The sequence below is a fragment of the Camelina sativa genome, chromosome 9 (genome assembly GCF_000633955.1).
Source record: "Camelina sativa cultivar DH55 chromosome 9, Cs, whole genome shotgun sequence".
Taxonomy (NCBI): Eukaryota; Viridiplantae; Streptophyta; class Magnoliopsida; order Brassicales; family Brassicaceae; genus Camelina; species Camelina sativa.
This window is the reverse complement of record NC_025693.1, coordinates 22,075,983-22,098,208: the sequence shown is the minus strand read 5'-3', so window position 1 is coordinate 22,098,208 and position 22,226 is coordinate 22,075,983. Positions and strand designations below refer to the sequence as shown.

Genomic DNA, 22,226 nt, shown 5'->3' with positions numbered 1-22,226 from the left:
CAACAATTACTTTGAACTCTTTGTTGACATGGTCCCAATTTTTCTCTTTAGGATCTTTATTAAGAAAAGCAGTTTCCTCCACCAAAGAGAACTTATCATCCATCAATTTGCTTCTCTTTGAAGTGGTTTTGAACTTGAACTTCCCGCCCTTGAGATACTTCCTCTGTTTTTGTTTACTTGTTACTCTAAGAGGAATTTGATCAAACACTTGATATGCAACATTTTTGCCATTACCATTTGTTGATTTCTGAGGCGATTCTTCCACTTCCTTGACATTTGAATCCACTTTATGCACCATCAGCACATCAGAAACGAAATGTAGAACCTGTAAAACTGAGGCACTCTCCAACGGCTCGATTAAGGGATCTGAATTCTTCACTATTTCCACCAATGTGTCAGGATTCTTCACAACTTTCTGGATTTGATGAACTTCTTCTATATCATCAGAAGCTGTATCATCGTCACGTTCCATCATGACGATCCGAAATCTCTTGTGATTTAACTGTTGATGACCAGGAGTGTCTTGTTCTTCATAAAAGATGCATAAACCTTTTTCCATTCTTTCATACACCTCCTCACATGAATACTTTAAGGGAATCATGTTTGTGTGAGGAAGATTTTGGTCCGAAGAGCTCGAATGCTCTGATACCAATGTAACAGTAAAATTATAGATAGATAAATCCCGAATCAGCTCTCACCGTTGTGAGAACTGAAAACGAGCTTCTCCTTCCGAAGTGATTTGAATGTGGAGGAGCTTATCGCCGTTAAATAGTTTCGAACTGAATTGAGAGAGTTTTTGAGAATTTGAATTTGTATTGCTGCTTTTGGGAAAAATATCGGATCCCCTACAAGTGACACCCCCCTTACATATTTATACCGACTAATTTATTACCCAATTAATGCACAATTAATAGGACACGATTTGCGCGGTCTAATTAATCCTCTTGAATGCGGGAATCTTTGACCGGGCCCGAGCTGCGAGCTGACCAAAGCGAAGCATCTCCGCGCTCTCTTCCTTTCTTCGGGCCTGATGGGCCGATCAGTAATACGCTCTTGGCCCATTAGACAAGCCCGGCCTAGGCCCTCTTGCCTATTGCCCGAGATGACAGATCGTGGGTACAACAACCGTGAGAACGAGATAAGGGTAAATCAAAGTCTAGGGGATGATCACAAAGGAAGAAGGATCGATCCGTGGAACAGAGATTCAATGGTGGAAGATGATGATGATGATACAGAGATAATAGAGATTAAAGAAGATTGTTGTTTTTCATTGATTAAGTTTTCCAATTACGGCTAATGCCGTACATATAGAAGTGAGAAAGATGAAATAAGTAAACCATAGATCATAATTAACTAAACCAGGAATTAGATAGCCTAAACGAGGTTCTTAACCGGTTTATCCTGTAATCATATCAACGTTCATCAATATCGCTAAACCGAAATCCCATCATCTTAGCATGACACGAAACAAATCCCATGTTTCGCCCATCACGAGACACAAAACAAATCCCATGTTTGTGTCCCCAACACACAATCTCATTTCATATCACCACACAATGATCATCATGTTACACATCAACTCCTCATTTCATATCATCATTCATTATAATCATACATCTAATCATCATATAAAGCATACAATATCAAACAATAGACATATCCAATCACATAGTTTCCAAGCCTATACAAGCAATTCATGAAGAACATGTTAGAAAATAATCATTGTGTTTCCGAGATTACCACCCTCACCTTTGCCACTTAAATGTTGAAACTCATTTCTCCTTTCCCATGTCAGACCCAATATTCAAGAACACCAGTTCCATCCAGCCTCGTTGCCAAACCAAACATATAATGTCACCATTTATTCTATACAAATGAGCCTCATAAACACTCGGGTAAAACCATAACTAACCGTTAAAATCCCGATCCCACAGTTGAATATTTAGGTTATAATTCTGTAAAACTCCCCACAAAATCTCAGCTCAAACAGGTAATTTTGGACCACCAAACGCCGTTCCAAGGAGACAACCTCGAATCTGATTTCTAAGGTTGCAGGTTCGGACTGTTTCAGATATTTCTTGCACAGGAAGCAACGATCATAACTTCTTGAGTATAACTCCGATCGGACTTCCGTCAGTTGCTACGATCTCATGGCTTGATGGTGATCACGCCGGTGTTTTTAGATTCCTACAGCGATGTTACCTCCGGCGCCGACGAACCTCCAAAGATGCCTCCTCCAAACTGTTTTCCCTCCCTTCTTCCTCTTTCTTATTTCTTTCTTTTTCTTTGATCTAGCTACTCCGACTTTTCTCTTCCACCAGACCACCACCACCACCGTGGTTTGTCACAGTCACGACATGAATAAACAGACCCCACCAGTTGTCTCCACCACCGTCGCAACGTCTCGTTCTCCCATATCCTTCACGACTACCGTTCTCTCCTCTTCTCACCTTTCTCTCCATTTTCTATCTCCTCTTCCACTTCCATCTCTCGGCTCCATATCGTCTTCTTCTCTTTCATGTCCTCTCTTCTCTTTCCAACTCTCTCACATCGTAGGCTCGGTTTTTATTCTTCTGTGAGCGGCACCTCTCAATTAACGAAGATATAAATACACTTACACACAAACGAACAAAACCCTTTGTCTTTTAATTGCTATGATTATTGGGCTTTAATGGGCTGAACTTATTAACAAAAATTAGCTGAACTCCCTGAATTGGGGATGTTACATGTTTCGTGACGTTTAGTCTACATGTCTTGTCTTGTTTCAGGCTCCCTATCTATCTATGGTTTTTGCTTCTGCAGCATAATTAAGAGCTTTGGTTTAATTAATCGACAATATGATGTTTTTATGCAACACATGTGTATTATTAGAACATCAGGTATTTGTATCATTTGAAATATCTCAATAAACAGTTTGCTAGCTTCCTGCAAGAACATTTCCTTCTGAAAATATTCATTTGGTTGCTTTATCTTCTCAAAATGATTCATGACACATGTAAAGTGAGACTCTCTAATGCGATGATTTTGATCATTATGCATGCTTCGTTTAAAATCAATGTCACATCTAATTTCGCTATTTATCATGAACCAATATAATAATACACATCGAAAACTAAAATTTTGAACCAATAATTTACACACCTTGAAACAAGTGTATGTCAAGCAAAACAGATTCACGGTAACACAGTAACTAGGAAAACCCAAGTTCAAAGGTATCCAAAGTGAAGGCCACAACTGGTTTTGCCCAAGTTCTTACCACTAACTAATAAAGATGACAAACCCCAGGAAGACTCTGAAAATGTTCTCTTCCAGAAGTTGTTTCGATCGTGACGTTTAGCCTGCATGTCTTGTCTTGTTTCAGACTTAATGCTTAACTGAGACTCTCTCTATAGTCCAATAAATTTGATTACTATGCTTCATGTCAAAACAAACCACATCTCATTTCACTATTTATCATGAACCAGTAAGTAACACACCGAAAACAAACAGAACCACGAATATTGCTTACTCACAAACAAACAGAACCACAAATATTTATCATGAACCATTAAGTAACACACCGAAAACAAACAGAACCACAGATATTGCTTACTCACAAACTCCTAAGATCGATGAAGTCATAAAGATAAGATCATTTCAATTATGAATATTTATGTGAAGGATATTTTTATTCAATGGAGAGTTACAAGTATATATACACCTACTGGCCTTCTAGGGTACATACAGAGATTGATTACATAATCTACTTTACATATATAGAAGATTGACAAGAGTAATGAGAATATGTGATTGATGAAATCATTGATATGAGTGATCCTATTTTCAATCTCTTCAATGACTCACTCATCACATTAACGAAACTCTCCCGTTCATCATCATCGCTGACTCATCCGCAAGAATTTGTTTCCTACTAAGTATCTGCCCATCTTTTGTGATAGTTAGCTTTGATGTGAGGTCTGAGGAGTTCAAGTTTATGGGACGCATCATGCTTTAATGATCATCTTGAGGATTTTACTGGATTGAAAGAGGATCCTTTGAGTTTCGTAAACTCTAAGGGTAAATTAGGTGTGATTAATAGCTATTTAGAGGATGTTGAGATACCGGAATGGGTGAAGTATGTCTACACTCTGCCGCATAATGATATCCTTGCTTCCGGCGAATTTTCAGTTGCTGGAGTGACTGCTATAGAGAGTACATATATACTAAAGGATACATATGTAATTAGTATGAACAAAACCCTTATGTAAAGCCTATATATATTGTGATATCTCCTATCAATAAGATTAAGCATTTCCTTACATGGTATCAGAGCAGTAAAAGTCCTAGACCTAAATTTTTTTTTTTCTCTCCTCTCTTTCTCTCGCCGCTCTTTCCCTCTTCTTCACGTTTCTTGTAAACCATGGCTGAACTTCCATCTGATGTCATTAACACTGCTTCTGCAACTCAGCTTCATAACGTTAACATATCAAACGTTACTAAGCTCACTGCATCAAACTTCTTGATGTGGAGCCGTCTGATCCGTGCCCTGCTCGCCGGTTATGGCCTCGCAGGTTATCTCGATGGCACCTTGGTGGCTCCTGCTTCCACTGTTCTTCGTGCCGGTCTCACTATACCCAATCCCGAGTACAATCTTTGGCAACGTCAAGACCAACTTATCGTTGCTAGTCTCTTTGGTGCAATCTCCATAGAGATTCAACCCATTCTCTCTCAAGCGGCCACAACTGCGCAGATCTGGACGCTTCTATCCTCTACCTATGCGAAACCTACCTGGGGACATATCAAACAACTCCGGGAGCAGATCAAACAATGGCGTAAAGGTAACAGATCTATCGATGAATACGTCCAAGGTCTCGTTTTGCGTTTCGATCAGCTTGCTACGTTAGGCAAACCATACGAGCATGAAGAGCAGATCGAGTATCTCCTAAGTGGTCTTCCGGAGGATTACAAACCGATCGTTGATCAAATGGAAGGACGTGATTCTCCCCCTACCATGCCTGCGCTTCATGAGAAGCTGATCAACTATGAGTTGAAGCTTCAGTCACAAGCTTCTGCTTCCTACGTTGCTCTTGTCACAGCCAACACTGCCTTCTACAAGTCCTCCAACCACTCTAACTCCTCACGCGGTAATCGCTCTTCTCGCGGGAACAATTCCTTTTCATCTCGTGGTGGCCATGGTCGCGGTTATCAGGGACGATGCCAGTTGTGTGGTGTGTTTGGCCACAGTGCTCGGAGATGTTCTCAAGTACCGGTGTCCAGTCATGGTTTCCAACCATCCGGCGGTGGTTACTCTCCACAAGGTCCACCTAATGCTAATCTTGCTGTTGTCCCGCCATATAATCCAGCTAACTGGGTGATGGGCAGCGGTGCTACGCACCATCTCACATCTGATCTGTCTAATCTCTCTCTTCATCAGCCATACTCCGGTGGAGAAGAGGTCACCATTGCTGATGGGTCTGGTCTTAAGATCACACATACGGGTTCCGCTTTACTCCCTACACCATCTCGTTTACTTGCTTTGAAAGATGTGCTTTATGTTCCTGATGTTCGTAAGAATCTTATTTCGGTGTATCGGTTGTGCAATGCTAATAAGGTTTCGGTGCATTTCTTTCCGGCATATTTTCAGGTGAAGGATCTGAGCACGGGGGCGCAGTTACTCCAAGGCCGAACTAAGGATGAGCTGTATGAGTGGCCGGTTAACCGCAATACAATCAATGTCTTCTCCGTGTCCTCCTCTCCGGCAACCGATCTCTCATCATGGCATCTTCGACTTGGGCATCCCTCATTTCCTGTTTTAAAAGCTATTGTTTCAAAGTTTTCTTTACAAATTTCTCCATCCACACAAAAACAATTGTCATGTTCTGATTGTTTTATCAATAAAAGTCACAAACTCCCTTTTGCAACAAACACTATTTCCTCTTCTCAACCTCTTGAATACATATACACCAACGTTTGGTCGTCTCCAATAACCTCCTCTAAAAACTTCAAATACTATCTTGTCCTTGTTGACCACTTTACTAGATACACATGGCTATATCCTTTAAAACTGAAGTCCCAAGTCAAAGAGGTCTTCATTGCCTTCAAGGCTCTTGTTGAGAACAGGTTCCAGAGGAGGATACGCACCTTGTATTCTGATAATGGTGGAGAGTTCATTGCTCTACGTTCGTTTTTGGCGTTACATGGTATCTCGCATCTCACGACACCACCTCATACGCCTGAGCATAATGGGATTTCTGAAAGGAAACATCGCCATATCGTGGAGACGGGACTTGCTATGCTTGGTCATGCAACTGTTCCTCGTGAATACTGGCCGTATGCCTTTGCCGCTGTGGTGTATCTCATAAACCGTATGCCCACCGAGGTCATTGGAGGTGATTCACCGTATCACAAACTATTTCAAACACAACCGAACTACAACAAGCTTCGCGTATTCGGGTGTGTTTGTTATCCATGGCTCCGTCCCTATCGAAGCAATAAACTCGAGTCTCGTTCTACGGCGTGTGTTTTCCTTGGTTATTCGTTTACTCAAAGCGCTTATCTGTGTTTGGATGCGACGACCGGACGTGTATACACCTCTCGTCACGTACAGTTTGTTGAGACAAGCTTTCCGTTTGCCACTGCATCCTTACCACCAACGTCTCCGTCTCATACTCCGGTTTCGGTTGTTCCTTCTCAGTCAACCGTAATACCGGTAATGTCGCAAAACCCGGCTTCCTCCTCTACAGCTCATTCAGCGCCGCTCCCGTGCAACGATCCTCACCCGTCATCATCGATGGTGCCTACATCACCACTATCATCATCGTCACCGGAATCTCCACAACCTTCAACAGGTTCGTCTTCTCCATCTCTTGACCTTGCTCATGAGACACGAACAAAAAGGGCTCATGATGGGTCTCACTATACGGGTGTCCATGGTCCACATCATGAGTCTTCTACTTCAAGCCCATCAGGCCCAGTAACAACAACATCATCACCACGGTCATCTAACTCGGTATCCCCTGTTTCGTCGTCTCACTCTACGACACCGTCGTCTCCCTCGACGTCTGCGGATCCTGCTATCTTGGTTCCGGCACCTGCTCCGCCTCCACCACCTACTCAGCACGCCATGCAGACACGTTCCAAAAGCAACATCGTGAAGCCAAACACCAAATATAATCTCTTGGCTACTACGTCACCGGTCATACCAACAACGGTGGCAGAGGCGTTGCGGGATCGAAACTGGCGGAATGCCATGGTTGAAGAAATAAATGCTCAAATACGAGAACACTCATGGGACTTGACACCTCCAACTGAACAACAGAATGTCATTACATGTAAGTGGATTTTCACACTTAAATACAAACTTGATGGCTCTATTGATAGGTATAAGGCTCGGTTGGTTGCCCGTGGTTTTCATCAGCAATATGGGGTTGATTACTCGGAAACGTTTAGTCCCGTGATTAAATCAACCACGATACGTCTTGTGTTGGAGATTGTCGTTAAGAAGAATTGGGCCATTCATTAGGTTGACATCAACAATGCTTTCTTGCAAGGCACTCTGCAAGAAGAAGTATATGTTTCACAACCTCCCGGTTTCGTTGACAAAGATCATCCTCACCATGTGTGTCGCTTGCGTAAGGCCTTATATGGATTGAAACAGGCTCCCCGAGCTTGGTACACTGAGCTCCGCCAGTTTCTTATTCACTCCGGATTCAAAGCCTCTCTCGGTGACAACTCTCTCTTTATCTACAAACATGGTGGTTCCTATGTCTATGTATTGGTATATGTAGACGACATAATAATTGCAGGTCCTCCTCCGTTGGTCACTGCTTTCAATGCATCCCTTGCTGTTCGTTTCTCCTTGAAAGATCTCGGTCCGTTAAGTTATTTTCTGGGCATCGAGGCTAAACGGACGTCGGAAGGGATTCATTTGATGCAACGTCGGTATATTATTGATTTGTTAACCAAGACAAATATGCTTTCAGCGAAACCAGTGCCGACTCCAATGGCTTCATCTTCTCAACTTACGGTCTACTCGGGAACTCCTCTTCTTGATGCCAAAACATATCGCATGGTTGTAGGAAGCCTCCAATACCTTTCTTTCACCAGACCTGACATTGCATTTTCGGTGAACCGACTGTCTCAGTTCATGCACAAACCGTCAAATGAACACTGGCAAGCGGTCAAGCGGGTGTTACGTTATCTTGCGGGGACAGCGTCTCATGGTATCTTCCTTCGCCGTGATGCTCCACTCACCGTACATGCCTTCTCTGATGCAGATTGGGGACGAGACAAGGCCAACTATGTTTCGACGAATGCCTACATTATATATTTTGGTGGCAGTCCTGTTTCCTGGTCGTCAAAGAAGCAGAGGAGTGTCTCGCGGTCGTTTACTGAAGCAGAGTATCGAGCTGTTGCTAACACAGCTTCAGAACTGCGATGGATTTGTTATCTGTTACACGAGTTGGGCATTCCTCTATCGACGGCTCCGGTGATTTATTGTGATAACATTGGGGCTACTTATCTCTGCGCCAACCCTGTTTTTCATTCTAAGATGAAACATGTGGCGTTGGATTATCACTTTGTTCGTGAGCACATCCAGTCTGGTGTTCAACTAGCTGATGCCCTCACTAATCAGCTGACCAACTAGCTGATGCCCTCACTAAACCATTACCGCCACCTCGTTTCCTTACAACTGCTACAGGTGACATTGTTTTGTGTATGAAATATACATGTAAACCCTACTACGTCTTCTACTTCAATCCCGTAAGCAGTTGAGAGTCGTGGTGAAGTTTTTGCCTTTGTCGACTATGTAGAGGATCTTAGCGTTAATGATGCACATCAACTCAAGTCAAACATCTCTCATATCAAGAGTCTATGCCGCTGCTGTCAAAAGGAAGCGCAGGGCAACAACATCGGGGAAGAGGAAATGAAAGAGACATCAGTGAAGATGAAGACAGACAGAAGAAGAAGAGTATAGGAGAGTAAAACAATGTGGCAAGGAGTAGGTAAAAAAGCAATAGGGCATGTCATCTATGCGTTTATGTTCTTTAGTTAATAGTTGTAGACGTTTGGTAAGTCTGTGAATCAAATCTAGCTTTGGTAAATCGTAGGTACCTTTTGACTATTTTTGTTTAATCTAGTTTTCTTTGTATATTTCCATCTCTCTTCAGTTCTAAATCAATAATAGTATTGTGTTGTCTTCTACCATTGCACATAATTTTTGCCTTGTTACCATCGTCGGGAAGAGGTCTCTGCAAGAAGAACGAGCGAAGTAGAACGGGTACAAGTATGTGCAACCAAACCCTAGAGTGAGGACATGTGTTGATTTGATTTTCTAATCTGTGAACTTCGAGGCCAAGCCTAAAAAGTCAATACTTAGTTTCAGAAACACACAAAATGGTAGCTGCAGGTTCCATAACTGAACCACATTGTTCAGAATGAAACCAATTACTCTGTTTCTCGTCAGTTCAACACCACATGTCAGGAGAAACAAATAGAAGATCCGTTCATCTATAATCAGTTTGACAAACCTGAATTAGAAAAAAAGGATAGAATAGAATACAATCATATCATGGTAGAGTTACAAATTCTTGTAGCGATCATTATATATTCACACGCAAACAGACATGTTCGAGGTTGATGTTTTGAATCCATAAATACATATAGACAGTACCAAGTCTACAACAATTCTTATAAAGCAGCTCGTGTGTAAATCCTATTATGGCATCGTTCTAACATTCAAGAATCCGCCAACACTGGCTGCCTTAGGCCCGATGTCTCAGCTGGACACGCGCGCAAGAGTGTGCAGATGTCGTTTTTCACTAGGAATTCCTCTGCATTTACTAGGATCAGAGGTCCATACTCGAAAACCAACGTCTTGCACTGTAATTAACACAACAAGCAACTTCGTTAATTGAGAAAAGTGTGTAAGGCTTAACGTGGAAGGGCATTTGCTTCAAGATGAGGAACAAACTATTCTCTTCCGTTTATCAACCTTGTTCAATCATGTAGTCCTATTCTGTATATTTCTTTCAGAGGTAATTTTTGTAAAGCATTCACATAAGGGAATCTCTTGTGCTATGTTCCATGTAGGCTTTGGTATTTTGTTCAATCACTGATGAGATTTCTTAATGCGACACGTCTGTTTTTCCATTATCAGTTGCATTATGATCATCAAGTCCTTCTTGATTACCTAATATCTAAAGATATCGGGGCTAGCTGTGCAGAGTACCTGCTGAGGTTAATCCTTTTTCTCTTATGTTATTTGCATATCAACTGCTCCATCCCTGCGTATTAAGATTGGATATGATCTGCTATTATGTTTGTGTGAGAAACCAGCCATGTTAGCTCGGACTCTAGTCTTTGAATGATTTCTCTCGGTACAAAACAACTCAATGCGTTTCTGTTGATTCCTGTTTAATAATATCCATTGTATTTTCCTGGTAGATGTTTGCGGGCTGTCTGTGATTCATGGACCCAATTTGTGGAATTCCCATTTGATGAAAGTACAAATGCTTCATCGTCAAAGAGAAGAAAACTTTTGCTTGAGACTTCTGGCGTTGAAAATAACTGTAAACTACATCCTCAGGCTTTTGAAGATGCCAAAGATTGTCTGCTTTCGTTACAAAACTCAGTTGTTAAGCTACATCAGAAGAAAATATTTACATACAACCCAGAAGCTCTTCTACGACGGTTAGTCCATCACCGCTACAATAAACTCACCTTATGTATATAATCACCTAATCTAACATCTTTTTGTCTATTTTGAGGCAGTTTGTCAAGGTTTCAAGAGCTCTGTCTATCCAACGAGTAATTTATCTTGACCAAAGGTAATTTCAGTTGCATTCTCGATATGGAGTTTGTCATGTGCTTTAATTATGATTTGGCAAAAGGTTCTGCTATTCTTTATTTTTGGTTTCTTTACAGTTCCCCAAGTGATTTCCATTTATTGACAGGAAAAATCTGGTGATAGAAGTCTTTAACCTCTCAGTTTAGCTTCTCAGCTGAGATTCTCTGAGAGATAAGGATCAGATGCCAACATAAAGAAGTCTGTTTTCCAGATCAAATTTTAGACTAATTGGCTCACAAGTAGAATTGTATGCAAGTTAAAGAGAATATCTCATGTCCAATCGAATTTTCTTGGGGTTGTGACACAAGTATAGCTGACTTGAGTTGTGTTTCTGCAGAGAGATCCTTAATTCTTTGTTGGTGCACCTTCTATGAAACAGAGAGCATTATGTTCTTTCCTCCATAATCCAAATCTGAAAGGTATAGGATACTCTGGTCAAGCTAATATGAAACTGCCCCAGCCAAATACAGTAAGCAATGAAGAAGTATCAAAATTACAGTGTAGAAATGACCAAAAATCACAAATATTGAAACTCTCTTATTCATGTCATAGATGTAACTGAGCCCAAATCATACACAGTTGTTATCATTTTACATTTAGTTATATTTCGCTCCTATTTCTTGTAGCAGTTGAGAAAGTTGTTGTGGCTTAGTGAGCATAGCCATGTGACCAGCTTCGTCAATCCGCTTCACGTCGTGAGTATTCGAATATATATTTACATATTTATGTTATATTGTAATATACTCTAAGATAGTTTAGGAAGTTCTATAACTTGGTCCTCAAGTTTAGTATATTCGAGTCTCTCTTTGTATATATATGGGATGTAATTGTTCAAGATCGATAACACAAATATTCTGAATACCTAGCAATCTTAAGTTTGACATGGTATCAGAGCCAAACACCTAAATCTAGCTTTCTCGTTTTGTGTTCTTGTTTCTCTCGTTTTCTCGTTTACGGTTTTTGAGTTTTCCAGGCTCTGTTTCTTTTCTTCTCGTTCTCTGTTTTTCTTCTCGTTCTCTCTCTTGTTTTTCTCGTTTAGTTTGGTTCTCGTCTTCGTTCGATCACGATGACAGAAGAAAAAGCAATTGTAGCAAAGGCCTCTGACTCCACCGTAGTCACGCCTTACACTTTGTCCTTTGCTGATAACCCCGGATCTATGATATCTTCAGTCATGTTGACAGGAGATAATTATTCTGAGTGGGCTACAGAGATGTTTAATGCTCTGCGAGCCAAGAGGAAGATCGGTTTTGTTGATGGAACAATCATTCAACCACGTGAGAGTGGTTCTGAGTTGGAGTCATGGACGAGTGTGAATTCAATGGTTGTCGGCTGGTTACGCACGTCCATCACTCCGCGTGTGAGATCAACGGTGTCGTTTATTGAAGATGCATCTGATTTGTGGGAAAACTTGAAGAACCGCTTCTCTGTTGGGAATAAGGTTCGAATTCACCAGATTGTGTGCCAGTTAGCTTCTTGTAAGCAAGATGGACAATCTGTTATGGATTACTATGGTCGACTTGTTAATTTGTGGGATGAACTGCAACGATATCGTCAACTTCCGACTTGTACTTGTGGTGCCGCTTCTAAAATTGCGAAAGAGAGAGAAGATGAGAAGGTTCATCAGTTTGTTATGGGACTCGATGAGTCTCGTTTTGGCAATGTTATTTGTCAAATTATTGATGCTGATCCAATGCCAGATTTGGCACAAGCTTATTCCAAGGCTATACGTGAGGAGCAGAGACTTACATCAAAGAAAAAGGAGCAACAATATGATGCTGTGGGTTTTACAACTCGACGTGATCTCGTACAACAAGAGTCGCACTCTGTTCCTGTCACCGGCAACGAAGTAGGTGAAGCTTCGGGGCTTGCCACTCGTTCTGTTTTTCCCCCCAGTAATAACAAGAACAGGGAACGTAATCTCCTCTGTTCTCACTGTGGACGATCCGGTCATGAGAAAGAGTTTTGTTGGGAGCTGGTTGGATATCCAGAGTGGTGGTCGGATCGCAACAAAGGTGGACGTGGATCTGCTAGGGGAGGTCGTGGAGGTCGTGGTGTTAATTTTGCTGGTCGTGGTCGTGGGTATGCTACAGTGGCACATGCAACAAGTCCTCATGCCTCGTCATATACAAGCTTCACTCCCGAACAGTGGCAAGCAATAAGCAAGATGGCATCGGAGAAATCTATCTCTAGCTCGGACAAACTCTCTGGTAAGTTATTTTCCGGTAAGATACACGAGGAACTCATTCTTGATATCGGAGCGTCACATCATATGACCGGGAATCTTAAGTTACTCGTAGACGTCACGTCAACTCCGGTGTGCTCCGTTGGTTTTGCCGATGGAAGTAAAACAATTTCAAAAAGCATGGGCGTCTTCCATGTTTCTGATCGCATTACTCTCCATAATGTTTTATATGTTCCAAATCTCAATTGTTCGCTGATTTCAGTCTCAAAGTTGCTAAAACAGATTGGTGGTGTTGCGTTATTTACCGATACATTGTGTGTTGTGCAGGACCGTTTTTCGAAGACTCTGATTGGAGCCGGGGAAGAACGTGATGGGGTTTACTTTGTTACGGATGTGAATGCTGTGCGTGTGAACAAGGTTGAAGCAAGGTGTGATTCTATATTGTGGCATCGTCGGCTCGGACATCCTGCGTTTTCAGTTTTATCTACGTTATCTCTAAATTCTGGTGTTTTAAATTTGGCTAGCTCCGGTCCTTGTGACGTTTGTTTTAGAGCTAAGCAGACAAGAAATATTTTTTCTGATAGTTATAATAAAGCAAAGGAATGTTTTTCATTGATTCATGTTGATGTTTGGGGTCCGTATCGAGTTTCTGCCTCATGTGGAGCTGTTTATTTTTTGACTATTGTTGATGATTTTTCTAGAGCAGTGTGGACACATCTTTTGCAAGAAAAATCCGAAGTTCGCCAAGTTCTTGAGAATTTTTGTGCCTATACTGAACGACAGTTCAACAAACCTGTTCGTATGGTCCGGAGTGACAACGGTACTGAGTTTTTATGCCTTACTAAGTTTTTTAAGAGCAAAGGCATTGTTCATCAAACGTCCTGTGTGGCTACTCCGCAGCAAAATGGACGGGTAGAACGGAAGCACCGGCACATTTTGAATGTTGCTAGGTCTCTTCTCTTTCAAGCTAGTCTCCCGGTTTCATTTTGGGGAGAGGCAATTTTAGCCGCTACGTACCTTATTAATCGCACTCCGACGAAGGTTCTTCAAAACAGTACTCCGTATGAGCTTCTTTATGGGGAGAAACCCTCTTATGATCATATCAAGGTGTTTGGAGCGTCTTGTTATACACATCGGCGTGATCGTGATAAGGACAAATTTGGAGAACGAAGTCGCAAATGTATTTTTGTTGGTTACCCTTTTGGCAAGAAAGGTTGGAAGGTATATGATCTTGACACCAAAGAGTTTTTCGTGTCTCGTGATGTGATTTTTCAAGAAGATCAGTTTCCTTTTCCTTTAAGCACCGAAAATTCTCAAACACCAAACTTATCTCTAACTGATGATGTTGTTGATGATGATTGGTTGGTTCACCTTGCTCCCACGCATGACGACAGGGGGAGCAATATTGTTGTTGGTGACCAAAATGTTGTGAGTGAGATTCTTTCACCGCCTAACGTCGATGGTTCTGTTTCCCGTGATTCTCCTGTGCCTGTGCCAGATGAGATAAATGAGTCTCCACCTGTGGTTAGAGAAGACATTGTTGTGTCTTCTACCGGTGATGATGAGCTAGGCCGAGGACGGCGCCAAAAGGTTCAGTCTGTTCGGTTACATGATTATGTCACATACTCAACTTGTTGTCTTCCCGAACCCCATCACGCCTCACCCGACTTTATATCAGGCTCTTCGTCTACAGTTCAAGGTACACATACTCCTTATCCTCTCACAAACTATATCTCTGATGACAATTTTTCTCCTGCGCATCGAGTGTTTTTGGCAGCAGTTATGGATGGCGTTGAACCGACCTCGTTTAAACAAGCCATGCAAGATCTTCGTTGGACTAATGCTTGCGGCACCGAGATAGCAACTATGGAAGATAGTGGTACGTGGAGCATTGTCGATTTACCTGAGGGCAAAGTTGCCATCGACAATAAGTGGGTGTTCAAAATTAAGTATAATGCCGATGGTTCTTTAGAACGTTACAAGGCCAGATTGGTTGCTTGTGGTAATCGACAGGTAGAGGGTGAAGATTATAATGAGACATTTGCTCCGGTAGTAAAGATGACTACTGTTTGTAGTTTACTTCGTCTAGTTAGTGCTAAAAATTGGGAGGCTCATCAAATGGATGTACACAATGCGTTTTTACACGGTGATCTCGATGAAGAGGTTTATATGAAGCTACCTGTGGGTTTTCGTCATTCCGCTCCAAATAAAGTTTGTCGTCTTCACAAATCCTTGTATGGGCTTAAGCAAGCTCCGCGCTGCTGGTTTGATAAGCTTACTAATGCGTTGATACGGTTTGGTTTCGTTGAGTCGTATGAGGATTATTCTCTTTTTATCTACTCCAAGAATGGTATTGAGATTCGAGTTCTTATATATGTTGATGATTTGTTGGTTTGTGGGAATCATTCTCATATGCTTAAGCGTTTTAAAGAGTATTTGGGTCGTTGTTTCCACATGAAAGATTTGGGTAAGGCAAAATATTTTCTTGGGATTGAGATTGCTAGGAGTACTGAGGGTATCTATTTATCTCAACGAAAATATGTTCTTGACATTGTGACTGAAGTCGGTCTTCTTGGCTGTCAGCCATCACCAATACCAATTGAAGAGAATCATAATTTGGGTTTAAGTAAGAGTGATTTTCTTCCCAATCCAGAGGTGTATAGACGGTTGGTTGGACGTCTTATTTATCTCCTTACTACGCGACCAGAACTGTCTTTCTCTGTTCAGCTTCTTTCACAGTTCATGAAGGCTCCGCGGGTTGATCATTTGGAAGCTGTGCTCCGTGTTGTGAGATATTTAAAGGGTACTCCGGGTCAAGGCATACTCTTGAGTTCTGATCCGGATTTAACTCTCACGGCATATTGTGACTCCGACTATAACTCTTGTCCTCTCTCACGACGTTCATTAAGTGGGTTTGTTATGTTTTTAGGTGGTTCGCCTATTTCCTGGAAAACAAAGAAGCAAGACAAGGTGTCTCACTCATCCGCTGAAGCTGAGTATCGTTCCATGAGAAATGCATTGACGAAAGCTTTATGGCTTCAAAAACTGTTTGTTGATTTGGGTTGTCCTCAGTCTCAGCCGGTTTGTTTGTTTTGTGACAGTCAAGCCGCTATCCATATCGCGTCTAATCCGGTGTTTCATGAGCGTACTAAACATATCGAGTCTGACTGTCATGCTATTCGGGATGCAGTTCAGGACGGTACACTGACAATGGTTCATGTTGGTACTCACGATCAAATTGCTGATATTTTTACCAAGGCTCTAGGACGTGTTCCGTTTGAGAGACTATCATCCAAGTTGGGCATTTGTGATCTTCATGCTCCAACTTGACGGGGAGTATTGGAATATATATTTACATATTTATGTTATATTTTAATATACTCTAAGATAGTTTAGGAAGTTCTATAACTTGGTCCTCAAGTTTAGTATATTCGAGTCTCTCTTTGTATATATATGGGATGTAATTGTTCAAGATCGATAACACAAATATTCTGAATACCTAGCAATCTTAAGTTTGACAGTGAGGCTCGTAGTTACTAATCATCCACTTCTGAATCTCCTCTGGAAGCACATTGTCACTTTCACAGACAATAAACACTCTCTTTCCAGATCCATACCTCTCCTTGGAAATCAAATCTTCACCTCCCATTTCCTTAGTGTATAACCAGCTCGGTTTCACTAACGCCATGGCTAATTCTAGATCCTGCAATCATACTACCAACAGTGACCACCAGATCTCAGACAAAGATTATCTTAACTCACATAGAAACTACTACTTTATGCTATAATCATAACTTTAGACTCACCTAATTACTATATGCCTTCTCCTTCATGAAAATAGTACCGAACATAATTGATCTCGGAGGGTGTTCTGGTCCTTCCTCGAATGTAAACTCACTTTCCATGGCGAAACCCTCTTGTAGTCTCTTAAAGTACTGCATATATACAAACAAAATGTGACATGCGATTAGCAGATAAGCTCATAAGGATATGGTCTCAAACAAGATAAGAGAAAGATAATTTTATTTCCGGAACCTCTTGAATCAAAACCTCCGGAGGAGAATCATGGTGCGGCATATAAACAACTGATTTCTTTGAAAGACAAATAAACAACTCAATAAACAACTCAATAAACAGTTTCTTTGAAAGACAAATAAACAACTCAAAACACTGAATTAGCTGATTTCTCATCTGCTACTACAGAAACATTGCTAGCTTCCTGCAGGAACGTTTCCTTCTCAAACGATTGTTGCTTCTATAAGTGCATCAGAGCTCTGAAGGTGACAGGAGCTTGCAAAGTGTCTCAGAGTGCTGATATGCTGACGTGGCAGATGGGCTGACGTGGAAGAAGATTATGGACGCCGTGATAAGAAGCGTGAAGAGGAAGGAAGAAGAAGATCAAGATATACACGAAGATATTGAGTGTATATTTGATTGAGAGAGTTAAGGGAGGATATTTATTAGGATAAGGAATATTTCCTTTTAGTTAGGGATTCACAAGATCTAGGTTAGAGATCGTGAGTGAAGGGTTTAAAAGAGACGAGGGCTAGCCGCAAAAAGAGCTAGCACTCGTGGGAAAAGTTTGAGAGATTTGTAAACCTTCAAGCAAACAAAAAGAGCTTTGAAGGTGAGTGTGTTTTTACTCTTTTAGATCTACACAGGGGTTTGTGTTAGATAGACAAGAGAGTAGGCTTAGATTCATAACTTGTAAAAGGGAATTTTTATAAGTTTGAATAAAAGCGTTTGCCAGGCGCATTTCCAAGCAGTTTGAGTGATTTGCTGTCCTCTATACCTTTACAATTGGTATCAGAGCAAGCACCTGATAAAAAGTTCTGATATCCTTTTTCAACAGGTGAGATCTTGCGGCAAGGGTATGGAGAAATCACTGGATTTTGTTGCGGTTCAATCACCATTGAAACTCGATCCTGAGTGCTTTGGTTTTTGGAAGGTGTCAATCAAGCAGGCCATCTCAAGCATTGACATGGAAGCTTGGTTCGCGGTGGAAGATGGTTGGTCACATCCGACGGAGAAAAATGAGAAGGGAGACATGGTGCCTAAGCACAGGAAGAAATGGACAGCCGAAGAAAAAGCGGAGTCCAAACATAACTCACAGGCTCTGTCAGTTATCTTCAAGTCGTTGCCTAGGGACATTTTCATTCAAGTTCAAGGGTGTGAAGCTGCCAAGGAAGCATGGGACATTCTGGTAGTCACGTTTGAAGGCACAAGTAGGGTCAAACGTACAAGGCTGGACAATCTCGCTTCAGATTTTGAAAACTTGCACATGACAGAAACTGAGTCAGTTGCTGATTACAGTAGTCGTCTGAGTGGTATTGCACAAGAAGCTGTAGTTTTGGGTAAACGCTACAAGGACAAGAAGCTGGTGAAGAAATTCCTCAGGAGTCTGCCAGATAAGTTTCAACCACACAGGTCTACCATTGATGTTTCACTGAATTCTGATGAGCTCAAGTACAATCAAGTGGTTGGGATGATGCAGGCATTTGAGATACAACTGAAGAAGAAGGAAAACATAAATGAGAAATCATTTGCTCTCAAAGCCATTGAGGAACAGAAGATTGCAGAGTCTCAGGAAGTTGCAGATGAAGAAAAAGTCGGCTTGTTGGTTAAGAAATACTTTCGCAAGATGGAAAGAGGTCAGCGGAAGGGAACATCATCGGTCTTGAAATCCAATACTGATAAGGAGATCAGGAAGGGTGACAAGCAAGAACGACAGTGTGCTGAATGTGAGGGTTTTGGGCATTACAAGTCTGAATGTCCAAACAACAAACGAAAGAACTCTTTGCAATGCTATGGATGTAAGGGCTACGGTCATACTAAGTTTGATTGTCCTTCACGGGAAAACAAGCAGAAGTCCTACATCACTTGGAGTGAGAGCGACTCAGATGAAGAGGTCGGCAAAGGAGAGGTTCTTAACAGCTTCCTTGCACTGCTGGGTGTCATTGAGGAAGATGAAGAAGATGATTTGGTGCTGGAAATCAACGACGTAGATGAGAAGGTGAATTCTGAGTCAGAAGGAGAAGAGGCAGATTTGTCAGTAGAAGATCAGATAGAGCTTCTCATCAAGACGGTGGTTCAGAAGACTCAAGACAACACACAGTTAACTTCTGAGAGAGATACCTTGCAGCTTCATGTTGCCATGATCTCTAAAGAATTAAGTGAAGAAAAGGCAAAGACTCTGCGACTTGAGAAGCAGTTAGATGAACAGCTGAAGAATATCAGGATGCTGAATAAAGGAACCAAAGATCTGGATACACTGCTGAGCACTGGAAGATCCAGCAACCTGAAGTGGGGTCTGGGTTACCAAGGAACAAACACCAATCCAACCACAAAATTCGTCAAAGGAGTGGAGCCTGAGCCAGAACTGAAGGAGAGGAAGTTCTCTCAAACAACTAGAATGGGTGATCAGGTTCCTGTAAATCCGAATTCAAGAAACCCAAGGATGGTGGTGTTTCCTGAGATAAACACTAGGCCGCCATATGCTTCTAGTGGATTTCGGCAGACGACTCAAAGACCTGTTCAGCGTAGTAGACGGAGAGGATGTTGGTATTGTGGTCATCTAACTCACTACAAAGCCCAATGTTATCAGTTCCAGAATCGTGTGTCTAACCTTATGCAACGTCGTGAGTTCTATCCTGCTGTAAGGAGAAACGCACAGGGGTATGTCAGGAAAGATGATCTCTACTGTAATGTGGCTTTCACAGCAGACAAAGCAGAGGTTGATCAGGCCAAGTGGTATTTTGACAGTGGATGCTCCAGGCATATGACCGGTGCCCGTGATAATCTATCACATCTAGAAGGTGTTGCTGGAGGAAGAGTTACTTTCAGTGATGGAGGAAAGGGTACGATCCGAGGAATAGGCACAACTGGTGGAGAGTCTCAACCACATCTTAAGGATGTCTTCCTGGTCGAAGGGTTGAAGGCTAATCTGATAAGTATCAGTCAGTTGTGTGATGAAGGTCTGGATGTCACATTCACCAAGAAGGGGTGCAAGGCTGTCGATCAACAAGGGTCAATACGACTTAGAGGCAGGAGATCTGGTAACAACTGTTACATGTGGAAATCATCAATACAGTGTTTTAACACAACTGCTGAGTTGGATACAGAACTGTGGCACCAGAAGCTTGGTCATCTCAACATTCGCACAATGATGAAATTGGCTAATCAAGAGGTTGTGCGTGGAATTCCTAAGCTGAAAGGTGATCCACATTTCATATGTGGTCCGTGCAACAAAGGCAAGCAAATCAAGTCGTCTCATGGGCCTGTGACAGATGTTCGCACTAGCCATGCACTTCAGTTGGTACATATGGATCTGATGGGTCCAATTCAAGTTCAGAGCATTTCTGGGCGACGGTTCATCTTTGTCATGGTGGACGATTTTACTCGCTACACCTGGGTGCGATTTCTTCGTGAAAAAGCTGATGCTCTTGAATGTTTTCGCATTCTTGCCCTGCAGATTAAAAGTGAAAAATGTTCAATCCAAGCTATTAGGAGTGATCATGGAGGAGAATTTCAGAATGACAAGTTTGATCAATTCTGCGGAAATCAGGGCATTGTTCATCAGTACTCTGCTCCGAGAACCCCAGAGCAGAATGGTGTTGTTGAACGAAAGAACAGAACACTCCAAGAAATGGCGAGAGCTATGCTGCATGGGAATCAAGTGCCACATCGGTTTTGGGATGAAGCTGTCAACACTGCTTGCTACATTATCAATCGTGTGTATGTTCGACCAGGGACCAGCAAGACTCCCTATGAGTTATGGAAAGGAAAGCCTCCAACTGTAAGCTACTTTCATGTGTTTGGTTGTCTATGCTACATTCTGAATGACAAGGATCAGTTGGGAAAATTTGACTCGAAGAGTGATGAAGGGATCTTTCTTGGTTACTCCGGACACAGCACTGCCTTTCGTGTCTACAACAAACGCACAAGATCAGTTCAGGAAACAGTAAATGTTGTCTTTGATGATACTTCGTTTCAACGAGTTGATATGGTGCCTGTTCTCTCTGACAAGGATCTGGTAACTGATGATGAGAAGTCTGAGCAAGCCTCTGAGAGTTTTAGTGATCATGCCAGTCCCGGACTGTCACCAGACGAGCTACCTCCATCTTCTCAGGTTCATCGGAATCACTCCTCAGGCGATGTTATCGGTGCGATTCAGGGGGGTAGAGTTACCAGGGGCAAACATATTGACTTTGCTCAACTGGCCGGAAGGAAACAGAAGACTGCAGTTCCAGACACTGTCTCTCAGGACTTTGAGATTGTTCAATTTGCCTGTTTTGTTTCCACTATGGAACCAAAGAATCACAAAGAGGCTCTTCGGGATGAGTTCTGGGTTGCTGCAATGCAAGATGAGCTGGAACAATTTGAGCGCAGCAATGTGTGGGAACTCACTAAACGGCCAGCTAATGTCAATATAGTGGGAACGAAGTGGATCTTCAAGAATAAGAGTGATGCCAGTGGATGCATTGTGAGAAATAAAGCAAGACTTGTGGCCCAAGGTTACTCTCAAGTCGAAGGAGTGGACTTTGATGAAACCTTTGCTCCGGTAGCAAGGCTAGAATCCATCAGGTTCATGTTTGGTATGGCGTGTGCTCTCAAGTTTACTTTACATCAGATGGATGTTAAAAGTGCATTTCTAAATGGGATTCTACAAGAAGAAGTGTTTGTAGAACAACCGAAAGGCTTTGAGAACCCACAACATCCTGAGCATGTGTACCGTTTGAAGAAAGCACTATATGGTCTCAAGCAGGCTCCAAGAGCATGGTATGAGAGGTTAACAACGTTTCTTCTGGATCAAGGATATGTTCGTGGAAGTGTAGACAAGACACTGTTTGTTCTCAACAACAACAATGCCTTGATGTTTGTTCAGATCTATGTGGACGACATTGTTTTTGGTTCTACCTGTCAATCTCTGGTGCAAAGGTTTGTGAAGAACATGTCACAGGAGTTTGAGATGAGTATGGTGGGAGAGCTGAAATATTTCTTGGGTCTGCAAGTAGAACAATCAGCTGATGGGATCCTTGTGTCTCAAAGCACCTATGCTAAAGAATTGGTTCAGCGATTTGGTTTAGGGAAGAGTAAAGAAGCCAAGGTACCTATGGGAGTCAATGACAAGCTTTCAAAAGATGAGGAAGGAGAGGATGTGGATGAACGACTATACAGAGGTATGATTGGGAGCTTGCTCTACCTGACAGCAAGTAG

The 22,226-nt window shown here is 42.0% G+C and overlaps 1 long non-coding RNA gene and 1 pseudogene across 1 annotated transcript; one reads left to right on the top strand and one right to left on the bottom strand.

The window, feature by feature from the left end:
- Positions 9,986-10,456, top strand: LOC109126620. The gene is made up of 3 exons (XR_002033483.1): positions 9,986-10,016; positions 10,139-10,218; positions 10,426-10,456. It is a non-coding gene; the product is annotated as an uncharacterized LOC109126620 (long non-coding RNA).
- LOC104715559 lies at positions 11,425-17,087 on the bottom strand (annotated as a pseudogene).